Source organism: Saimiri boliviensis, chromosome X (genome assembly GCF_048565385.1).
Source record: "Saimiri boliviensis isolate mSaiBol1 chromosome X, mSaiBol1.pri, whole genome shotgun sequence".
NCBI classification, from domain to species: domain Eukaryota; kingdom Metazoa; phylum Chordata; class Mammalia; order Primates; family Cebidae; genus Saimiri; species Saimiri boliviensis.
In genome coordinates this window covers 121,931,221-121,953,705 of record NC_133470.1, presented here as the reverse complement: position 1 = coordinate 121,953,705, position 22,485 = coordinate 121,931,221, and positions in this window count along the sequence as shown.

Genomic DNA, 22,485 nt, shown 5'->3' with positions numbered 1-22,485 from the left:
TGCATTCCACCCACTCTTAACTCCTGAGAGAATCATCTATCCTAAAAATGTTATTTGCCAATCACTTCCCACCTTGTTGTAAAAGTAGCATTGGATTTGGAGGATTTTTTTTTTTTTTTTTTTTTTTTTTTTTTTTTTTTTTTTTTTTTTTGAGACGGAGTTTCGCTCTTGTTACCCAGGCTGGAGTGCAATGGCGCGATCTCGGCTCACCACAACCTCCGCCTCCTGGGTTCAGGCAATTCTCCTGCCTCAGCCTCCTGAGTAGCTGGGATTACAGGCACGCACCACCATGCCCAGCTATTTTTTTTGTATTTTTAGTAGAGACGGGGTTTCACCATGTTGATCAGGATGGTCTCGATCTCTTGACCTCGTGATCCACCCGCCTCGGCCTCCCAAAGTGCTGGGATTACAGGCTTGAGCCACCGCGCCCGGCCGGATTTGGAGGATATTTGACTGCAGTGTTGCAATTTACAAGCTGTGCACACTTGGGCAAGCATCTTAACCCCTCTGAGTTTCAATTTCCTCATCTGTAAAAAAATGAGAGACTAACTGCTGTCATGTCTTGGTACCTCACTGGCTTTCCAGCTTTAGATCAAACAATGGTTGTGAAAACAACTTGGAAACTGAAATAGATGGTTATTTTCAGGACACCTGTGGTTAGCATGGTTACCACGTATACTAACCCTTCCTCCCCCCCCATTAGGCACCAAGCATAGATTCCTTCTTAAACACTCTAGCCCTGGGCTATCGGTGGGTGGGGAAAGCATTGTTCTTCCTATCTTCTTGACATGTTGATCTTGGCTTAAGAGTTGTTGCCCTTAAATCTTTTCAGTCAGTATGGGGAGAGGGGGGAGCCACTCCCTTGGCTTCTCAAAAGCTTCTTGTCAGGTGCTCTTTAGATACCTAAAGGTAGCTTTAGATACCTGAAGGTAGCTTCTACCTTCAGGCCAGCTTTGTCCTCTCTAGTGAAAAGTGGTTATTGTGGGGGAAGGGGAAAAGGGAACATTTCCAACCTCTTCCTCCCTTGCACCAGAACTCTCAGGGTCCCCAGACTCCAATTTTTCAGGCATAGTTTCTTTACATCCATCAGAGTCTACCCATAAGATATTTTAGACTGATCCCAGGCAGGTAAGTTACATTTTGCAGAGATTCCACTTATTCCCAAAGTGGTGTCAGCTGGTTGGTAATTACAAAACCCAGGACTTCCCCTGCCTTTGTGGTCAAAAAACACCCTCAACGTTTGCCTCTCTCCTTGACCCCAGCTTCCAGACTGCTTTCGAGTCTGCACTGAAATCTCCTGAGGGAGTTCTCCAGCTTTAATTTGGCCAGATGCTCAGTGTCCTGCTCAAATTGCACTCAGCATTTTTTTTTCCCCACTTTGAATAGCTTTTGCACAGGCTGTTAGATTCGCTCAAACCTGCCCCCCTCCAGCTAGTTCTTCCTGCTGGAAGTAGTTTGTTGCAGGTTGAGGAGCCCTGATTAGTTTACTGCCAGGTTTAGTATTTTCCTCATTCAGAATCCTATTCATATTTATCATAGAGGGCTTCCTCCACTGGCTTTGTATAGTTGATCTTATCTTAGTAGGTGCTCAGTAATAATTTCTCAAGTCGAAATGGAATTGGAATTTACACAATCACCATCTTCCAGAGCAAGACCGGGCAAACTACTGTCCACCAGTGGCCGGTTTTTGGTGAAAACCCCAGCTCACTCTCTCTATGTAGATACATATGTATATATGTAACATTTTTAAAGGATTCTTAAATGAAAAAAGACTATGCAACAGATATTATAGGTATGTAGCTCACAAAGCCTAAAATATTTACTGTTTGGCTCATTACAGAAAAAGTATGCTGACTTATAGAGTTTTCCTTAGTATCCAAAAATGGAGTTTGAAGCAGTTTTGACCCTACTACTTTCTCCTCCACGGTTACAGGAAATTTCTGACTTTTATCGCCCCATTTTACCATCTCTATCTATTTCTTGAAGTCAGTTTCCAGTCTAGCCGTGGAGAGTTTAAAAGGTTTCTGTTCTACCTCCTGAAGGCATATTTCATTCTTTCCCAGGGAATAACTTCCTTCCCCTCCTGCCTCTAATTAATATCCCTTTGGCTTTTGGTGGACACTTTGGAAAGTGAGAGCTCCTTGCTCATTTTCACAGTCTCAAAAAAATGCTCAGAGTAATTTGAAGACAGAGCAGATGTTAAATACGGGGAGATTTTTGTGGACGACTAAACCATGGAGACACTTAAAATCCCCCTGCAAATGGAGACTAACTCTGTTTCACCCACAAGGTGATTTATTTCCATAGCTCTTTGGAAGAAGGCCGGATCAGTTTACGAGGGCTCAGCTTACTCAGCAGAAGAACTAATCTCCTCTGTTAAAATGTATTTTCTGCTGAATTTAATCTTACTCTCATTGGTTTTCCTTGTGCACCACCTTCATGGTTACCAGGGTAGGCCACACCTAAAGAATGTTGCCAAAGTCAAACAAAGAACATTAGCTATTAGTCCAAACGCAGATACTTATTGAATAACTATTCGATACCTAGCGTGTTATTGGTGCCATGTGGGGCACAAAGGAGTCTAAAACTGGACTACAAACCTCCAAAAACTCCAGTGTAGCTGGAGAGACAAAATGGTTAAATAACTATGCGAGGGGTTCTATGAAACAATCCTGATGAGTAAATGGCTTCGATTTTAAGTAGTCTCTCTTGTCTCTCCATAGTTTTTTATATGTGTTTTAAATATTTATTTATATTATATATATATATCGAACTGTTACTATATTCTGAATAAACGGTCATTGTACCATGCCTTCTGTAATAGAGAAGAGAGAGATCATTATGAGCTTTGAATATCAAAGAAGATATATAGTAGGTATTCAATGCAGATACTTTGAATGACTTTATGAAGAGAGATTGAAAAAAGCTTTCCAACCTCATAGAGTAATAGCATTAGCAAAGGTTTATAATCTGAAAAAGTTGGGTTTGTTTGCAATACAAGTGAGCAGACTGGCCTGGTTGGAGCAGATAATTTGTGTAGAGGTTAGGAAAAGTTAAATTCAGCTCTGTAAAGTAGGATCAAATTTTTGAGGAACTTGAATGCCAACTAGAGCAATTGGAACTTGCTCTTTCAGAGGTTTTGGAGACTGAGGGAAGTGGTATTTTACACAGAGCAACCTTGTGGTGGCTCAGAATGGTTTAGAGGGTGTATAAACAAGAGGCTAGGAAGATTTTATAAAGAATTAAGAAGATCAACATCAGGAGTATACAATGTCTTATTTATTCTGCTCAGTTCTCCTGGGTGCATACGTGCTATTTAGCTAGGGAGCAAAGCTGACAAATACAAAGTTTGACTTCCTGGGTCTTTTACCATCCTCTGAAAAATACCTTAACCACTGTATATATCAGATTTTGCAGCCAAATCTACATACCCATGCTGGGTTAAGAGCAGTTAAACTAGGCTGGTAATGCATATTCAACAGGTGGCAAGACCATGAAAGTGTTTTAAAGATATCTGGAGGTTTGTCTCCCTTAAAAATGCCTCTTGTAGCTGCTCTTGAAGATTCAGAAGCCAAAGATGTTTTTGTTATTTGTTTGAAATAGAGTCTCATTCTGTCGTCCAGGCTGGAGTGCAGTGGCGTGATCGTGGCTCACTGCAAACTCTGCCTCCCAGGTTCAAGCAAATCTCTGCCTCAGCCCCTGGAATAGCTGGGATTGCAGGTGCCCAGCACCATGACTGGCTAATTTTTGTATTTTTGGTTGAAATGGGGTTTTACCATCTTGGCCAGGAGAGTCTTGAACTCCTGACCTCATGATCCACCTGCCTCAGCCTCCCAAAGTGATGGGGTTATAGGCGTGAGCCACCACGCCCAGCGCCAAAGATGTTCGATGGCCTCAAAGGACAGGTGAACATGGTGGCTAATAATTCCAAAATCAATACCACCTGCTAGATCTCTTATAAGATCCATGTATCAAACTGCCTGCTGGAATGCTCTGAATGTTTGATAGGCATTAGAATGTATAAAACCAGCCAGGTGCTACTTTCAACATTTCAACATTTCTGAACATCTGAAGTCCCAGGTACTTAGGAGACTGAGGTGGAAGTATTGCTTGAGTCCAGGAGTTTGGGGCCATAGCATGCTATGCTAATTTGGTGTCTAAACTAAGTTTGGCATCAATGTGGTGCACTCCTAGGAGCTGGGGACTGCCAGATTGCCTAAGGAGGGGTAAATCAGCCCAGGTCAGAAATGAAGCAGACCAAAAACTACTGTGCTGATCAGTAGTGGGATCATGCCTGTAAGTAGTAGGCAACCTGGGCAACATAGACCCTGTATCAGAAAAAAAAAAAAAAAATATATATATATATATATATATATATATATATATATATATATAACCCAGACATATCATCTGCCTCCATCTCTACCCATCAATCTCTTCTGCCTCTACCTATATGCCTCACCTCCCTGAGTGATACCACTAATTGCCTAATTACCCAGAGAGATCACAAAACACAGATTTACAAAATTTCCAACTCCTCACCACCCGTAATCAATCACTAAAATATCTCAGAGATTTGAGATATTTTACAGATTTGAGATATTTTAATGGTTGATTAAATATGGGTGGTAAAGAAGATATATTGATTGAATATTTTAGTGATTGATTAAATCTTGCCACTCCTCTATGTACGGGACTTAAGTAGTGCCCCATATTCCTTTCGAGATAAAACCCAAACTCCTTAGTTTGGCTCACAAGCCTTCTAGCGTATCTCACTCTTCTTTCCAACTCATGCCTTGTGTTCCATTCACATGGAACAGCTACTCCTTCCTGAAGTGCCTGCTCATGCCGCAGTGCCTTAGCCCATACTGCGTGCACACACTCTCTCTGGAAATTCTACCTCTTCTTTGGTTCTTTCTTTACTACTTGTCATTCACCATCACCTCCTTGAGAAACCCTTCCTGAATCCTTTTAGTGTGGGCCAGATGTTCCTCTGTGGCCCCTATGGTACTCTAGTAATACTTTGAATAGAAAAGGAATCACATTCCATTATATTGTAATGGTCTGTTTGTGTCTTCTAAAGGAAAATGAATTCTTTGAGGGAAAGGGCCCATGTCTTTTTTCTATCAACAATACCTACATTTTAAAAAATATTTGTAATTGGAATAGATAGGTGAATGAATTTAAACCTATTCAAAGTGACAATATAAAGGGCTGATACCTGACCCCGTTGAGAGAATAGCAGGTTTGATAGGTATAGAGCAAAGAAAGCATGAAGGTGGCAGAGGACTTGAAATATGGGGAAGATGTTGTTATGTGGAACGTTAGGGGATGCCATGAACAGAGAAAAAGTCACGCTGAAGGTCCCACAGAAACTGCCCATCATTGGCGAGGGCAAGCCCTGGCAAGATAGGAATCTCTGTTCCAACAGAGAAACAGTCCAGCCTAACCAGGAGAAATAGATGACTTCCTGGGAGGGTAGAGCACAATAGGATGCTGGAGGTTAACAGAAGGCTACTGCTCACCCAGGGGAAAATAGACATTGTGTATAGAAGGAAAAAGATTTTCAGATTTTCGGTCACAAGAAAGCATCCAAATGAAAGCATAGTTAACCACCTTCCCCTTTCACCCAACCTGAAAGAGAGTTCTTTAGACTTGGGCAAGATAAGGCATGAGATAGTCTGGCCTTGAGGCACTGCCCGCATACGATTTGATGGAAAATAGATTCTAAGTTGCTAGAGGGCATGGACATGCTGTACCCTTTTCTGCATCATCCCAGAAGGCTCAAGGCAGAATCCTGCACATAGAAGGCATTCCTTCCATCTGTAACATGTCAAATGAGGCAGTGTGGTATAGAAGAAAGAGTACTGACTGGAAATCAGAGAGGCATGAAGAACTTGTTCTAACTTTGACGCATTCCTGCTTTCTGCCTGTGGGCAAGTCACTTCAGTTCTCTGGCCCTCAGTTTCCTTCTCTTTAAAATGAACATGTGAATATCCGCTTCAAAAGGTTGTTGTGAAGAATACGATAAGCTAGATTCAAGGGTTTTTTTCATCTCTAAGATATCCCACTTTAAAAATAAATGCCTTTCCGAGGGATCATATCTCAAGACGTCACCCTGTTATAAGTTACCACAGCCAGCCAAAGCAAGACTGTGACAAGGACCCAAGGTAAGAAGTGCCTTACTAGGGTAAACAGAGGGGAGAAGGTACAGCATGATAGAAAATGGGATCTCTAATTATGAATATGGGAATCAAATTAAGGTAAATACTGCCTATTTCCTTAATTTGCCAAGGGCTTCCCCATAATGGCAGCACAGTATCACCAAGTGATAAAGCCTAGGCTCTGTTACTGCGGTAGACATTTGATTGGTTTTAAATATGTACCCTACAGACACACCATAAACCATGAGGCGAAGGCCTCATATTGTGATATGAAATAAACTGTGTATTTTACTAAATTTTGGGAATGAAACAGTGCCACATTGTGGTCCGTGTACGGAGTTTGATAGTGTGAGGAGCTCCTCATTTTGTTTTGTTTTATTTTGTGTTTATTTATTATTATTATTATTATTATTATTTTTTTTTGACGGAGTCTTGCTCTGTAGCCCAGGCTGGAGTGCAGTGGTGCAACCTTGGCTCACTGCAGCCTCCGCCTCCCGGAACCCAGTTCAAGTGATTCTCCTGTCTTGGTATCCCAAGTAGCTGGCATTACAGATGTGTGCCACCATGCCTGGCTAATTTGTGTACTTTTGGTAGAGACCACGCCTGGCTAATTTTCATATTTTTAGTAGAGATGGGGGTTTCACCATGTTGTCCAGGCTGGTCTCAAACTCATGACCTTGTGATCCGCCCACCCTGGCCTCCCAAAGTGCTGGGATTACAGCTCCTCACTTTAGAGCAGGGGAGATGTTATTGGTAATATGGCTTTATCAGGAAAGATATGGGCCAGAAATAAAATGAAAGCTATCCTGGAACCTTCTCCCTTTCTCCTTCCCCATTCCTCTTTCCTTGGAACCTTAAAATGGAGAAGGAGCTGTCTGAATGAATGTGTTCCTGGATAAATATTAAATAGAATGGTCAGAAATGCCAGGAGACATCTTGTCCTTAAAGCACCTACATACTGTACATGCATGAACAAATAGGATGAAAACTAGATATGGTTGCAGGTCACAGGATAGAGAAAGGCATCTGTGGTGCCCTAGAAATTACCTACTCCATCGTGGAAAACTGAAGTCGGCTTTAAAGCAAGAAATCAGGCTGTCTTACCTTTGTATTTCCCCAGGGCTTAGCATAGTACCTGGCACATGTTATTCAGTAAATGTCTTTTGGATTCCCACATAAGGGTTGGTATTAGTTTTCTAGGGCTGCCATAACAAAGTAAGACAAACTGCATGGTTTAAAACAATAGAAATTTATTTTATCACAGTCCTAGAGGCCTGAAGCCCCAAATCAAGGTGCTGGTAGGGCCAGGCTCCCTCTGAAGTGCCTAGGGAAGGTCCTTCCTTGGCTCTTCTAGCTATGGGTAACCACAGGTATTCCTTGGCTTATGGCAGCTTCACTCCAATTTCTGCCTCCATCTTTACAAGGTTGTCTTCCTTCTGTGTGTCTTTGTGTCTCTACATGGCATTCTTCTCTCTGTGTCTCTCTCTCTGTTTCTTCTCCTTGTCTTAGAAGGACATTAGTCATATTTGGATTAGGGCTTACCCCAATGACCTCATCTTCACTTGATTACATCTGTAAGACCCCATTTTCAAAATAGGTCATGTTTATAGGTACTGGGATTAGGATTTCAACACATCTTTTTAGTGACACAATTTAACCCACAGGGCCCAAATGAAAACAGGATCCTAACAGCATTTTTTTGTTATTACGTTTAGGGAACATAATTTTTCCAGACCTAGCTTTGGGCTTGATCTCTATCATGGTCAAGATCTCACATTTTCTGTCTAACTTTCTTTGTACAATCTTTTTTTTTTTTTTTTTTTGAACATGTTTTCAATATCTTAATTTACTTTTTATTCCCCCCCCCCCCAAGATGAACTCTCACTCTGTCGCCCAGGCTGGAATACAATGTTATGATCTCAGCTCACTGCAGCCTCCGCCTCCCAGGTTCAAGCAATTCTCCTGCCTCAGACTCCTGAGTAGCTGGGATTACAGGCACCCGCCACCACACCTGGCTAATTTTTGTATTTTTAGTACAGATGGGGTTTTACCATGTTGACCAGGCTGGTCTTGAACTCCTGACCTTGTGATCCACCCACCTCAGCCTCCTAAAGTGCTGGGATTACAGGCGTAAGCCACCTCGCCCAGCCAATATCTTAATTTACTTGGACAAATGGTATATCCTCCCCACTGTTTAAGGTTTGTTTACTTTTTTTGTTCAAGTATTCTTTGTTCAAATTCTTTCAGTGTAACTATGTTTATTTTCTCTAGTTTGCAAATATTGATGGTGGTGGAAAAGATGGGTCTTGAGGAAGCAAGAAGGACTGAGGTGCTGATGAAGTGCAGGGAAAATGTTCCAGCCCTGTCTCTTGATTTGCTAGGCCTAGCTAGTTAGGCTGTGTTTCCTGAGATCAGCCATATCTCATCCCACCTTAGGGCCTTGGGGTTGCCACTATCAGACCTCTCTCCCTCTAGTTCAATACCTAGCTATGGGTCTATCTGAATCTGGTTCCTGATTAGTAAATTATAAAGTAGACTAAAGTTAGGGTTTCTCAAACCAGGATCCACAGAGTAGCTGAAATCTACCAAATTGTGTATGAATATGTGTATTTGTGTTAATTTACTGAGGCTGCTATAACAAATTACCACAGAAATTTATTCTCTCATGGTTTTGGATGCCAGGTGTCAGAAATCAAAGGGTCAGGAGAGTCAAGTTTCCTCCAGAGGCTGTAGGAGAGAGTCTGTTTCTTGCCCTTACCTGCTTCTGGTAACTACCAGAATGTCTTGACTTGCGGCTATTTCACTCCAGTCTCTACCTCCATTTTCATATCGCTTCCTTCTCTTCTGTCTTGCCTGTGCGTTTCCTGGGAGGACACTTGCTATTTGATTTAGAGCCGTAATCCAAGATGATTGCCTCATCTCAAGATCCTTAATTTAATTACATCCGCAAAGGCTGTTTTTCTAAATAAGGTCACATTTGCATGTTCCAGAGATTAGGATATGAACATATCTTTCTGGGAGCAACCATTCAAACCACTACAGAGAGAGAGAGAGAGAGAGAGAGAGAGAGAGAGAGAGAGAGAGAGAGAGACAGAGAGACAGAGAGAGAGAGAGAGAGAAACAGAGAGAGAGAGAGAGAGAGAGAGTGTGTGTGTGTGTGGGCGTGTGTGTGGGCGACAGGCAGAGAAGTCCGTTTATAGATTTTTACCAGATTCTCTGGGGGCTGATACAAATAAAAATTAAGAACTCACAATCGTTAAGCTCTTTTTAAGTCCAACATTGTATGACTTTGTAATTGGTGTGATACATATGACTTGGTCTTAGTTACTACTTTGCACGTAAGAGGTACTCAGTAAATTTGGGTATGTCTCATTTGGCATTGGAATTATAATAATATTAATATGTAACATTGAGTACTTACCATATGGTAAGCACTTTCCAAATGTCTTGTGTGTGTTTATTTATTTTATCTACACACCAACCTCATGAAGTAACATTATCAGCCCCATTGTTTATGAAAAAGCTGAGGCACAGAGACATTATATAACTTGCCTAAGGTCACACAGCTAATTGGTGTCAGGGGTAAGATTCTAATTTAGGCAATTTAGGCTTAGAACCTATGCTCTTAACTGCTATACTTTGTAAAAGTATCTTGTTTCAATTTTAAAATTTATGGAACATCCATTGTCATAATAGACAAAGAACTGCTATGGAAATGTTCTAGATAAAATGGGGCTAAATAGACATGATAATTATATGAGATACCGTATCCTAGACTGAATCTTGTATGGGAAGGGAGCAATCCTATAGAGTGCATTATTAGGACAATTAAAAAAACTATGAAAGAGTTAGTAGACTAGATAAAATATTGGATTGATGTTGATATTACTGAAATTATTAACTGCACTGTGATATGTAAGAGAATATCCTCATAGCTAGGAAATGTACACCAAAGCAGTTAGAGGCAACGGGGCATGATATATGCGATTTACTCGCAGATGATTTGGAAATTTAGATAGAGTAGATAGATAGATAAAAATGATAAAGCAAATAGGGTAAAATGTTTATAATACGGTTATTTTCATAGGTAAAATATAGGCGAGTATTCATTGTGCCATTTTATTCTTGTAATTTTTCTAAGTTTGAAATTATTTCCAAACAAGAAGTTCATTTTAAAAAAATCTATGGATCCTTCTTGGGGAGCTGGATGGCTTCCTTTGGTTAAAATATTTGCATTATATGCTAAATATGCCAATAACATATTTTACCCCTTTTTTCCTTTGAGACAGAGTCTTGCTCTGCCACTCAGGCTGGAGTGCAGTTGCGTGATCTCGGCTCACTGCAACCTCCACCTCTGGGGTCCAGGGGAATCTCCTGTCTCAGCCTCTTGAGTAGCTAGGATTACAATCACCTGCCACCATTCCCAGCTAATTTTTTTTTTTTTTTTTGTATTTTCAGTAGAGATGGCATTTCACCATGTTGGCCAGGCTGGTTTTGAACTCCTGACCTCAAGTGATCTGCCTGCCTCAGCCTACCAAAGTGCTGGGATTACAGGGGTGAGCCACCATGCCCAGCCTGATTATTTTAGCCTTCTTATTCCAATCTGCTAATGTTTGTTGAGTACCTACTATGTGCTAGGGACAGTCAATATATTGTATTATTTCATAATCTCCCAAACTCTATGCTATCTATTACCCATCCCATTTTTCTGATGAGGAAGCTGAGTTTCACAGAGACTTGGTGACTTGCTTAGAGTCACAGGGACGATTTAGTGATAGAGCTGGGATTTGAACCTGGCTTCTCTGACTCCAGGCTTCCTGCTCTTTACATGACCCCTAGCTACCTCCAGTTACAAATAGCCCATTTAATCATTTCTGAACTTAAAAATCTTTATTGTTAGCCTAACTTTCTCACCCAGTGGTCAGAAGGTCAGTGGGAGGGTTTTCTCTCTTCCCTTGGTTCCACTAGTGATGATAGTCTTGGGCCATGAGGAGCCAAAAAGGGAGGATCAGACTAAAAGAATACTGCTTCTATCTTTGTTTGATAAATGGAATTAGCATTCCCACATGAACAGGAAATGTTGACTTGTTAATATCCTCCCTTGGGTTTATTACATACAGTCTATTTACATACTTTGAATATACTCACTTAGGAGGTATTCAAGACAAGTAGTCCCATCTCAAAGTGATTTCCTCTTTTCTGTTCATCTGTCTACTGACAAAAAGTAGAGAATATTAAGCATACTGCTTAATTTTATTATATTACAGTATGGCACAAACATTTAAGGTTAGTTACATATGGATTGAAATATTCTTTATGATTGGATGGACATAAACCAGTCTATTTATTGAATGTCTATAATTTTCATAGTACTGTAGCACTGTACAGTAGGTATGGTAGGGGGCAAATGGTAGATACAGGCTATGTCCTCAAAACCATACAAACTAGTTTGAAAATGAGATATAAGAGCAGAAAATACTACTGCAATATAAAGTGATACTTAGGAAAAGACTATATAGGCAAAAGTGCTATCAGTGTGCAGAGGGGAGATAATCACTGTGGTCTAGATTCCTTAGGGAATGCTTTTTAAAGAAATAAACTGGACCTTAAAGGACAAGTAAGATTTGGATAAGCAGAGGAAAGGCATTCCAGTGGATGGTCATGGAGGTGGGAAGGCATAGGTTTTATGAGCTAGTACTGAATCAGAATGTAAAGAGCCTTGAAATCCATCAATTGGGGGGGGGGTAATTAAAGGTTCTTGAACCAGTAAGTTACATAATGAGAGCAGTGTTTGTAAATGTCCTGGCAATAGTGAGTAGAGAGGAATAATAATGGGTTCTCAAACCTGGTTGCACATTAAAATCAACGGGAGATTTAAAAAATACTGATGTCTTGCTCTTAACCTCAGAGATTGATTTAATAGTATGGGATATAGCCTGGGCCTTAAGATTTTAAAGATCTCCAGGTATTCTTAATATTCAGAAAAGTTTGAGAACCACTTCAATAGAGAAAAGAGAGATACTATTGAAACTAGCCAAAAGGCTGTGATAACACAGGCATAATAAGATCATGAGTCCTGGGACTGCTGAGGTGAGTGGCAAGGAGAATAGAGAGGAGGAAGGTTTGGATACAGGTGACATTTCCAACGAAAAACATACTGAACTTAGGTTAGACTGAACACAGAGAATGAGAGGAAATATTTAAATATGCCAGCAAGATTTCTGGGCTCAATGTCTTGTTCATGGTAAGCTCCCAATTAATATTAGCTGAAATAAAGTGAACTCAGTATGATAATATGGAGACTCATGCTCCATTAGTAGAATTTTTTTTTTTTTTTTTTTTTTTTTTGAGATGGAGTTTCGCTCTTATTACCCAGGCTGGAGTGCAATGGCGCGATCTCGGCTCACTGCAACCTCCGCCTCCTGGGTTCAGGCAATTCTCCTGCCTCAGCCTCCTGAGTAGCTGGGATTACGGGCACGCGCCACCATGCCCAGCTGATTTTTTGTATTTTTAGTAGAGACGGGGTTTCACCATGTTGACCAGGATGGTCTCGATCTCTTGACCTCGTGATCCACCTGCCTCAGCCTCCCAAAGTGCTGGGATTACAGGCTTGAGCCACCGCGCCCGGCCAGTAGAAATCTTAATGTCAGGGAGGAAAAGTGAGTTTGGAAGTTAGAGGGGGATTTTATTCCTAGGACAGGTATCAGATGACAAAAAATTATGCAAGTCATGGGGCAGTTTTGAGAGGTAGTACTGGAATTCTAAGACAAAATCAGGGCTGGAGATTGCCATCTAGAAACCATCTTCTGGCCAGATACAGTGGCTCACACCTATAATCCCAGAACTTTGAAAGGCCGAGGAGAGTGGATCACGAGGTCAGGAGTTAGAGACCAGCCTGACAAACACAGCGAAACCCCATCTCTACTAAAAATGCAAAAATTAGCCGGGAGTGTTGGCGTGTGCCTGTAATCCCAGCTACTCAGGAGGCTGAGGCAGGAAAATTGCTTGAACCCGGGATGTGGAGGTTGCAGTGAGCTGAGATCATGCCATCACACTCTAGCCTCGGCAACAGAGTGAGACTCCATCTCAAAAAAAGAAAAAAAAAAAAAAAAAAAAGGAGAGGAAAAGAAAAAGAAAAGAAACCATCTTTGTAGTTGATGGTTGAAATCCTGAGTATGGATGATATCACCTAGGGAAAGGAATACAGTAAGAAGATTGTTGATAAAACATTAGGGAAGGCAGAGTCATGATTTTGTTATTTTTTTATTCAGTGAGAAGTCCTGTGCATGTTAGTAAGCAAAGAAGAGTCAAAACATCCAGCAGGAGCAGGAAGACAAGAGATACTCAGCATTGCAAAGCTATCGTGAGAAGTAGAGGACAAGGCCCCTGCCTCTGTTCAGGTAGGTTATGATTCAGCTGTTACACCAGCCATGGTACTAGCTATATTAGTCAGTAGAGTTGTCCATGCTGAATGTTACAATAAATGTTAGAAATATCCATATGAAAGCCAGGAAGGTTGAACTTGGAGAATGACTAGGTGTGCATCATATTTTGGAATTAGACAATGATGCTTTCATTAATTCAGTGGTAGAGAGAAGCAGAGTTTGAGAGGACAAGTGTCATCTGTTTTAAAAAGCAGTTCCCAAGGCCCATATTTTCTTTGTTACCTTCCCTGAACACTTCAGGCCATTTCCCACTCCTGCTCTCCACAGGACCCACACTTAATATATCGTTTTCTTTGAATCCAGCCGGGCCTTGAGTCACCAGACAGACAGAGCAATTCTCTTAATTTGCCATAGCCTAAGATTTCCCTGGGGGAACATTTAAGAAAATATTGCTGCTGTTTGTGTAGTTGATTCCTTGAAATGTGTGTGAATTGGATGGTTAAAATAGGAAAAAAAAAAAAAAAAAATAGGTGAGTTTAGTCCATCTCAGAAAGATCTCAAAGTCATTCCTCAGGGTCTATTCATTTAAGTATTTAGTGAATGAATGTGTTTACCGTGTTCAGTACTATGTATCCAGACAAGATGTGAGACAGTGGTTCAGACAATTGCTCAACATCACAGTGTTACCATGGGGCAGGCCTCACTGTGCCTCTCAGAATAATAAGTTGCCAACCTACTATGTAGCAAGCATAAACTGAGACACTCCAAAGGTTACTAAATTAGCTCATTATTTATTTAGTACCCTACCATTTGTTTGACATTATGTAGACACAAGGCTCTATTGAATAAGGAGAGTGTATTAGCTGGTAGGTCATAACTGGGACCTTGGAATTACAATCCAAACAACCTGTCACACATTTCAGTCACACATAGCAGCAATATAATTCTGTTGCTTTGGAAAAAGTTAAAAGCTAGTTTTACAATAAGAAGACAAGCTCTTGAAAACAGGGAGGGGTGGGGTTGGGTGTGATTGACAGACTGTCATTAGTATTTGACAGATATCCACGATTGCTTTTTGTAACAGGAAAATGGGTGATTCTTAAAAGCAGTTTTAGATTCTTCTATTTTTTTTTTTTTAAAGAAAGCCTCTTTCTTCAACTTTTCTGTGTAGTGTCAGTAAATGAACTGTTTCCTCTCAAATCATGCGTATTGCCTTGCAGCCTTCAACTGCATAGTAATATATCACAAACATTTGGATGTGGGAAGGGGAATGGCCAGAAATAACCATATAGGTCATATGGGTTTCAAATGCATCTGTTTACATATAGAGGGTTCCTACAGAAGACTGTTTCATTTCAGAGAATGTTTTACCCTGATGACAAACTGTAAGTTAACGAGTCATTTTCATGGCTTGACATTTTGCTGTTAAAGTGCTTGAGAGAGGGTGCATCACTTTTACAGGCTGCTGGTGTCCTAAAGCAAGTTGCAGGCATCGTGTATGACACAACACAGGTTATATTGGATGCTGGACCTTTATGAGACTGGGTTTAAAATGGAAACTTGCATTTTTAAACTTTATTTCAATTACCTTGTTGTAGAGTTTAAGACTAGTGGGTAATTTGAGAACTACAGTATAGGATTGGTATAAATTAGTCATAATGCCTACAGTGTTATAGCTAAATATTGCCGTGATCACTTTTCCCCTAATTAAAACTTTTCATTTTCATAAATCTTTAGATTCCTTTTGATACACTTACTGTATGTCCAAAAAGAATTTAGGAAGTCCTCATGTTTCATTCCAAAAGTTTTTTTTTTGAACTCAGAAACAAATTTCCTATATAAACAACATTATAAATTATGGTTATATTCCCAAACCAGTCCACCCAAGGCTACTTAACCTATAATGTGCTTGAAGTAAAGCCTTATGTACATCATATATAATAAAATTTCTATGAAAAACAGTTCTGCAATGTGAACACATATGGATGCAGGGAGGGGAACATCACATATTAGGGTCTGTTGGGGAGTGGGGGGCAAGGGGAGGGAGAGCATTAGGACAAATAACCTAGATGATGGGTTGTTGATAGGTGCAGCAAGCCACCATGGCACATGTATACCTATGTAACTACCCTGCATGTTTTCACATGTATCCCAGAAGTTAAAGTAAAATAAATTTAAAAACAAAAACAAAAAGAAAAAGACAAACAGTTCTGATCCAATATAGGAAGACTGGAATAAATTCTCCTTTCCTGGGCGACTCCCCTCCAGTGCTGTTCCCTATCTTACTCAATCCTTTATCAGACAGGCAGTGTGAAAGAGAACACCCCTGACTCTAAGAGAGTGGTGATCTCTTCGGGGCAGGAAAGGAGAAGGAAGGCAGAGACATTTAGGCATTTGATACTTCCCCCACCCCTTTTCTTTTCTATCACCAGGTATTGGTTTGCCTGCTGTCCTGACAACACACAGTCTCTTTAAGGATTTTTGTGTGTGTGTGTGTGTGTGTGTGTGGATTTTTATTGATAGTAGTAGTGAAAACAGGGATACACATTCTCAGATCTGTGCTTCCAATTCTATACATTCATTCACTCACTCAACAACCATGTATTAATTCCTATATAGCAGGCACTATGCTCTAAACCCTGGGGATAAAAACGTGAATGAGCCCTTGAGGTCCTCCCAGTCTACTGAGGGATGCAGACATATAAACAAACCATTGCAATACAGCATGCTACCTGCAGTGATAGAGTGCTCTACCAGGTAGAGTGGTGATACAAAAGAGGCAGTGTTCTGCTTGGTCAAAGAAAGCTCCACAGAGCAGACACTAAGCCTAGTCTTGAAGGATGAGGTGTTCAGCAGGCATACAAAGGATTCTGAGAAGGCATTTTAGGCAGAGACAAGAAGTCATGAAATACCATATTTTGAAAAGTGAGAGCAACGTGGTATGGCTTTATCAGAGGTACAAAATGGGGTAGTGTTAGGAGATGGGGCTAGGTAGGGGCTTTAGTTAAAGAGCCTTGCATGTCAGGCGGAAAACTTTGCATTTTATCCTATAGTGATTAATGGGGAGTGCTGTGTTCAGATTTACCATTCCAGTGGCAATATGGAAAATAGGTTAAGGGGGAGACAGACGGTAGGCAGAGACTTTTAAACAGCACAACAGGAAGGGAGAGACATGTTTTCATTGTTATTTTAATTTTTAAAACTGTTAATTGGGGTAAAATGGTATAATGCAAAATTCACCATCTCAACCATTTTTTTTTTTTTTTTTTTTTGTACAACCAGTCTCTATTTTTAATGTACCGCTTACAGGTGTTAAGTATATTTACATTTTTGTGCAACCAATCTCCAGAACTCTTTTTATCTCCCAAGCCTAGAAATCTATACCCATTAAACACTAATTCAACACTTCCTCATCCCCACGCCCCCTGGCAACCACCATTATATGTTCTGCCCCTGTGAATGCTCCAGGTATGTCACGTAAGTGGAATCACAGAGTGCTTTTTTCTTTGTGATGGGCTTATTAAGTTATTTTAATTTTTAAAATGAGGGTAATTTAAGTTTGTGACTTTAAAAATTCCAAATAATACCAAAGTGTATAAAATGAAAAGTAAAAGTCTGGGATGGATGGTGGCTTTGTTAAAGAAATCTTTAACATCTGTTTAGAAACTAACATCTACTGAGTATATGCCAAATGACACTGTGTTGAGTGTTTTACATGTGTAATTTACCTCTTAAAACATAGGCAATGTCACTTATTTATCATACATTGTCACTTAATCATCAAGAGTTTCCAAGGAGAGGAATCTGATAAGAATTAAGCAAGAGGTCAGGGTAAATGCCATAGAGGCTGGAATGGAGAGAAGAGTTTCTGTGCCAATGAGAGAACAGGAGTGTGCTCTGGAAACAGGAAGCCCAGCCTTTATCAGTGAACTCAGGAAAACAAGGCCTGGGGAGGGTTTATAACCTGAGTGGGCCCAGAGTTCACAGGACCGTCCTCAGACACATTGGTTCCTGTGCTTAAAAGACGCTTGTCAGACGTGCTGTGTGGTGAGGAAAGTACTCTTATCAAGGCTTCTCTGGGTTAATTCAAGAATTTTTCGGTTGGCTGCCAGAAATATCTAGTGCCTTGATCTTCCAGTGTGGATACCAATTGGTTTGTGTCATACCTATTCCTATGCTAGGCTAGACCAGCATCCTCTAAACTGTATTTCCTGGAAACATACTGGTTTTCTATGGTGTGTTAGCACGTAGTCATTAAAAACAAACAAACAAATCCCTGGTCAAATACATTTGAAAACAGTTCATAGTAGCTGCTTCTCCTAAAGATTCATAGTACATGAGCTTATTAAAATCTCTGAGAATTTATTTAATAAATAATAAAACTGTTGAGCACTTATTATTTATTTATTTTTATTTTTGAGACGGAACCTTGCTCTGTTGCCCAGGCCGAAGTGCAGTGGCGCAATATTGGCTCACTGCAGTCTTGACCTCCTGGGCTCAAGCTATCGCGTACCTCAGACTCCTGAGTAGCTGAGGCTGTAGGCATCACCATGCCCAGTTAATTTTTATATTTTATTTATTTATTTTGAGATGGAGTTTTGCTCTTGTTGCCCAGGCTGGAGTGCAATGGCGTGAATGGCATGATCTCAGCTCACTGCAACCTTTACCTCCTGGGTTCAAGCAGTTCTCCTACCTTAGCCTCCCAAGTAGCTGGGATTACAGGCATGTGCCACCGTGCCCGGCTAATTTTCTATTTTTAGTAGAGATGGGGTTTCTCCATGCTGGTCAGCCTGATCTTGAACTCCTGACCTCAGGTGATCTGCCCACCCTGGCCTTTCAAAGTGCTGGGATTACAGGCGTGAGCCACCACACCCAGCCAAAATTTTAATATTTTTTGCAGAAATGGAATCTCACTATATTGCCCAAGCTGGTCTTGACAATAGATCTGGGTTCAAGCAATCCTCCTGCCTTGGCCTCCCAAAGTGTAGGGATTATAGGTGTGAGCCACCACATCTGGCCCTATTAAACATTTAAACCACTATTTCCCAGATATTTTGACCACCATATGTATTTTCTTTTCTCCCTAGCAACATCTATCTATCTATCTATTTATTTATTTATCTATCTATCTATCTATCTATCTATCTATCTATCTATCAGTATATGTGTGGTGGGACTGTAGTGTTCTATGAAACACAGAAGCATAGTGAATAGGTAGCCTCTTGGCTTGGTTATATCTACCATTTAGGTAACTACAAATGCTGCCCTGAGGTAGCACCCCAGGTATAAAAGATACAGAATTAGCTAGAGAAGCAAGAAGTTAAGGAGAAATGTCCTCATCTTTAAATGTGATTAGACTATCTCCAAGACGCCTGGGGTGATGATTTCTGCCAAAAGGTTTAATGAATTTTAAATCCATAATTTCAAGTTCTTTAAGACTACCTACACAGAGCCAGTCTACCTCTTCCTACTTCCCACTGCAGTTTCATCACTGTCCAGGATAGATAACTGATGCCTCTTATCCATGACTTCTTACACTACATTTCCTCTCACCTAAGTTTCTAAAAGACATTCAAATCAGTATAAACTTGGAAGGAAGATTAGAAGAAAACTACCTTCCAGACTAAGTACAGTGTGCATCAGGTCAGACACTGTACTCTCCATAACAGCCTTGAAGTGTTTCAAAAATTCCTGAAAGTTATATTTCATGATGTACTAGAAGAGTGTGGGGTTATCAGTCTACTTCAGCAATAATGGAATGTACTCCAGTGTTCTTGCTTGAGTGAATAGAACATCACATTCTGGACAGATCTAGTGGCAGCATCAATTCTATAAAGAACTCCAGAAATTTCACCTCAATTTAACCTTCTAATGTCAAAGTTTCTTATCTTGTAAGGAATTCAGATGTTAACTCAAAAAAACCATACCATACTCTAAGCACCAAAAATATACCATATAGTACCTAGTCTATCTAGGTTTCATGGATGTTACCAACCTTTCATGGGAGGCCTGTGGCATAATGGTAAGAACACAAGCTTTGGAGTCAAATAGACCTAGGCTAAATTCCAGCTCTGCAGATAAAAATTTATGTCATCTTAGCAAATTATTAAAAATATTGTAACACTATTGCTCTAAATAAGATTATTGTCACATAATGTATCTAAAATACCTGACGTGATGCCATGCACATAGTAATAATAATGAGAGAACCATTGGCTCTCATTATTATGAGAACATTTAATATGTGCTGATTGTGTTAAGCATTTACTATGTATTATGTAATTTAATATATCCAACACTGTTTTGAACATGGACCTTCATAATTCTGATTTGATCACAGATGACTCACAACTTTGGGGCTATGATGCCATCCATTACTTTGAAACTAGATTCTCTTAAAAATACATTGTACAAATATGCATCCTTAAGTAAATGTTCTGCTTTCTACCTAAATTCAACTCTTGGATCTAGAAAGTCTCTCTTTGACATCTTACTGATTACAAAATTATCTTCTCTGTATCAGTCCCAGGTTTTTGAGCAATGACTCAATTTCTATACCTGCTATAGCAAAATATGCAGGTAGACTTACCACCCTCACTGGATGTCTCTTACACTGACCACATTACATATCTACCAAGAATACTTCACTCTACACCAAATGTGGTTTTCATCTTTGTATCTTCCAAATCCATGTCCAATGCTGTCTTCATCATAGATGACTACCTGACAAATAGTCAAACAGCACAAATATCCTTCAGTAAGCAGTACCTTAGAATAAACTTAGTTGCAACCCATGACAAACCCCCGGAGGACTTCTGAATAGAGATTTGGACTTGTCTGCTCAAAAAAATTAGATTACAAGTGCTTGAATACTGTAGTGGATATATCTTGGTTTTTCTTTACAGCACCCTTACCTCATTTGGTGGAACTGCTCGTGCTGTACAATCATGTGATTTTTGTTGAGGCAGCTGCTAATCATAGTGATCCATCTCATTGGTCACACGGATTGGCTTCTGACCTAAGCCCCTTCAAACATAAAACTTCATTTCTGGAATTACACTAATTACTCTGGGTTGAGTATGTGACTAAGCTTAGCCCATCAGATTCCTTCCTTCAAATTTTCAATGTTGATCTAGAGAAAACAGGTATCTTTTGAGATCATAAATCTCGAAGAAGAAAGGGAGCCACAGACAGGCATCATTTCTGCCACATGGAAAGATCTACTGTAGGAGAAGAGAATGGAGCCAACAAACAAAGGAAAGCAAAAGATGAACAGAAATATTTTTGATGGTATCATTTGAGCATGTGACTCAAACATTCCATATCTACCTTGGACTTCCCAGTTAGAGAAGCCTATCATTTTGGATTTTTTCCCAAGTGACTTTGATTTGAGTTTCTGTCATTTGAAAATGTACTTTCCCATAATGAAACACCAGAGGAATAGTTTTTAGCGTCTTCGTTTACTCCAGTTATTCTAGTTATCTCTAATTAATTAATTAATCAACATTAGTTACATCTAGTTATCAGTAGTTAGTTAAGCAAGAGATGAGAAATTAGAGTTGAGATGAAAATATCATCTGAGTTTCTTGGCTTGTTCGAGTTACCCTGATTATCTAGTTAGGTAATTACTAGTTAAGATGATTATCTGTTTTTTCTAGTTTTCTATAGCTGTCACTATGATTTTAACATGAAATAAGTTAGATTCCAGAGGATTTTGGTTTTGTTTGTTTTTTGCTTCTTGGCTTTTCTAGTTATCTTTAGTTACCTTTAGTTACCAAGTTAGTTACTAACAGCTACATGTAGTTATCATTAGTTGTTCAGCAAACCTTTTTTCTTAGAAACAGAGCTGAAATACCTTTCCCAGTTTCCCTTTGTGTAAGTGGGTCACTGTGACTGGTTCTCCCCTATAGAATGTGAGCACAAGTGATGTGTCTCTTCTGGGCTGAGGCAGGTAGGAGTGGATTTGTTTTCTTCACACTCTGTCTTTCCTCTTCACAATGACCTTAGACAACACGCACTGAAGATGATAGCATTATAAGACGGAAGGAGTCTCGGTCCTTAATTGATTGGCTGGATTAGATACTTCTCTGCTCCTACTGATCACATTGGACTTTGACTCGAATTAGCAAAAAAAATCTTGGCTGAGCATGGTCATTCACACCTGTAATCCCAGCACTTTGGGAGGCTGAGGCAGGCAGATCATGAGGTCAGGAGATAGAGACCATACTGGCCAACATGGTGAAACCCTGTCTCTACTAAAAATACAAAAATTACCTGGGTGTGGTGGCACATGCCTGTAATCCCAGCTACTCAGAAGACTGAGGCAGGAGAATCTCTTGAACGGGGGAGTCAGCGGTTGCAGTGAGCTAAGATCGTGCCACTGCACTCCAGCTTAGTGACAGAGCCAGAGTCCATCTCAAAACAAAAACAAAAACAAAACTTTACTGACTTAAGCCACTGAAATCTTGAGGTATCTTGTAGCATTTAGCCTGTCCTGACAAAAACACTCTATCATAGTACTTATCGTCCTCTCTTGTACATTATATGTTTTTGTACTTTGTCTCCTCCATTAGATTGGGAATTCCTTGAGGGACAGGACCAGTATATCTTCATGTATCAGTAGGAAGAAGAAACCTGCAGTGTTGGGTGGAAGCATTTTTTGTCAAGTCTTAGGAAAGGTCACTGAAGAAATTTCTGAGAAACTTCCAGATATACATATCATCATTTTACCCCTGGTTGTTAGTGTAGTATTCAGTATACAGTATAATTATAATAATGAATCTTGTTGAACGAATACTATAAATAGATACAAGTGCACTGACAGGACCCCCCCACCCCTTACTGTCTCACCAATAAGGACCACTCTTTTTTTCTTCTTTTTTTCTTTTTTTCCTGAGACAGAGTTTCACTCCTGTTACCTAGGCTGGAGTGCAGTG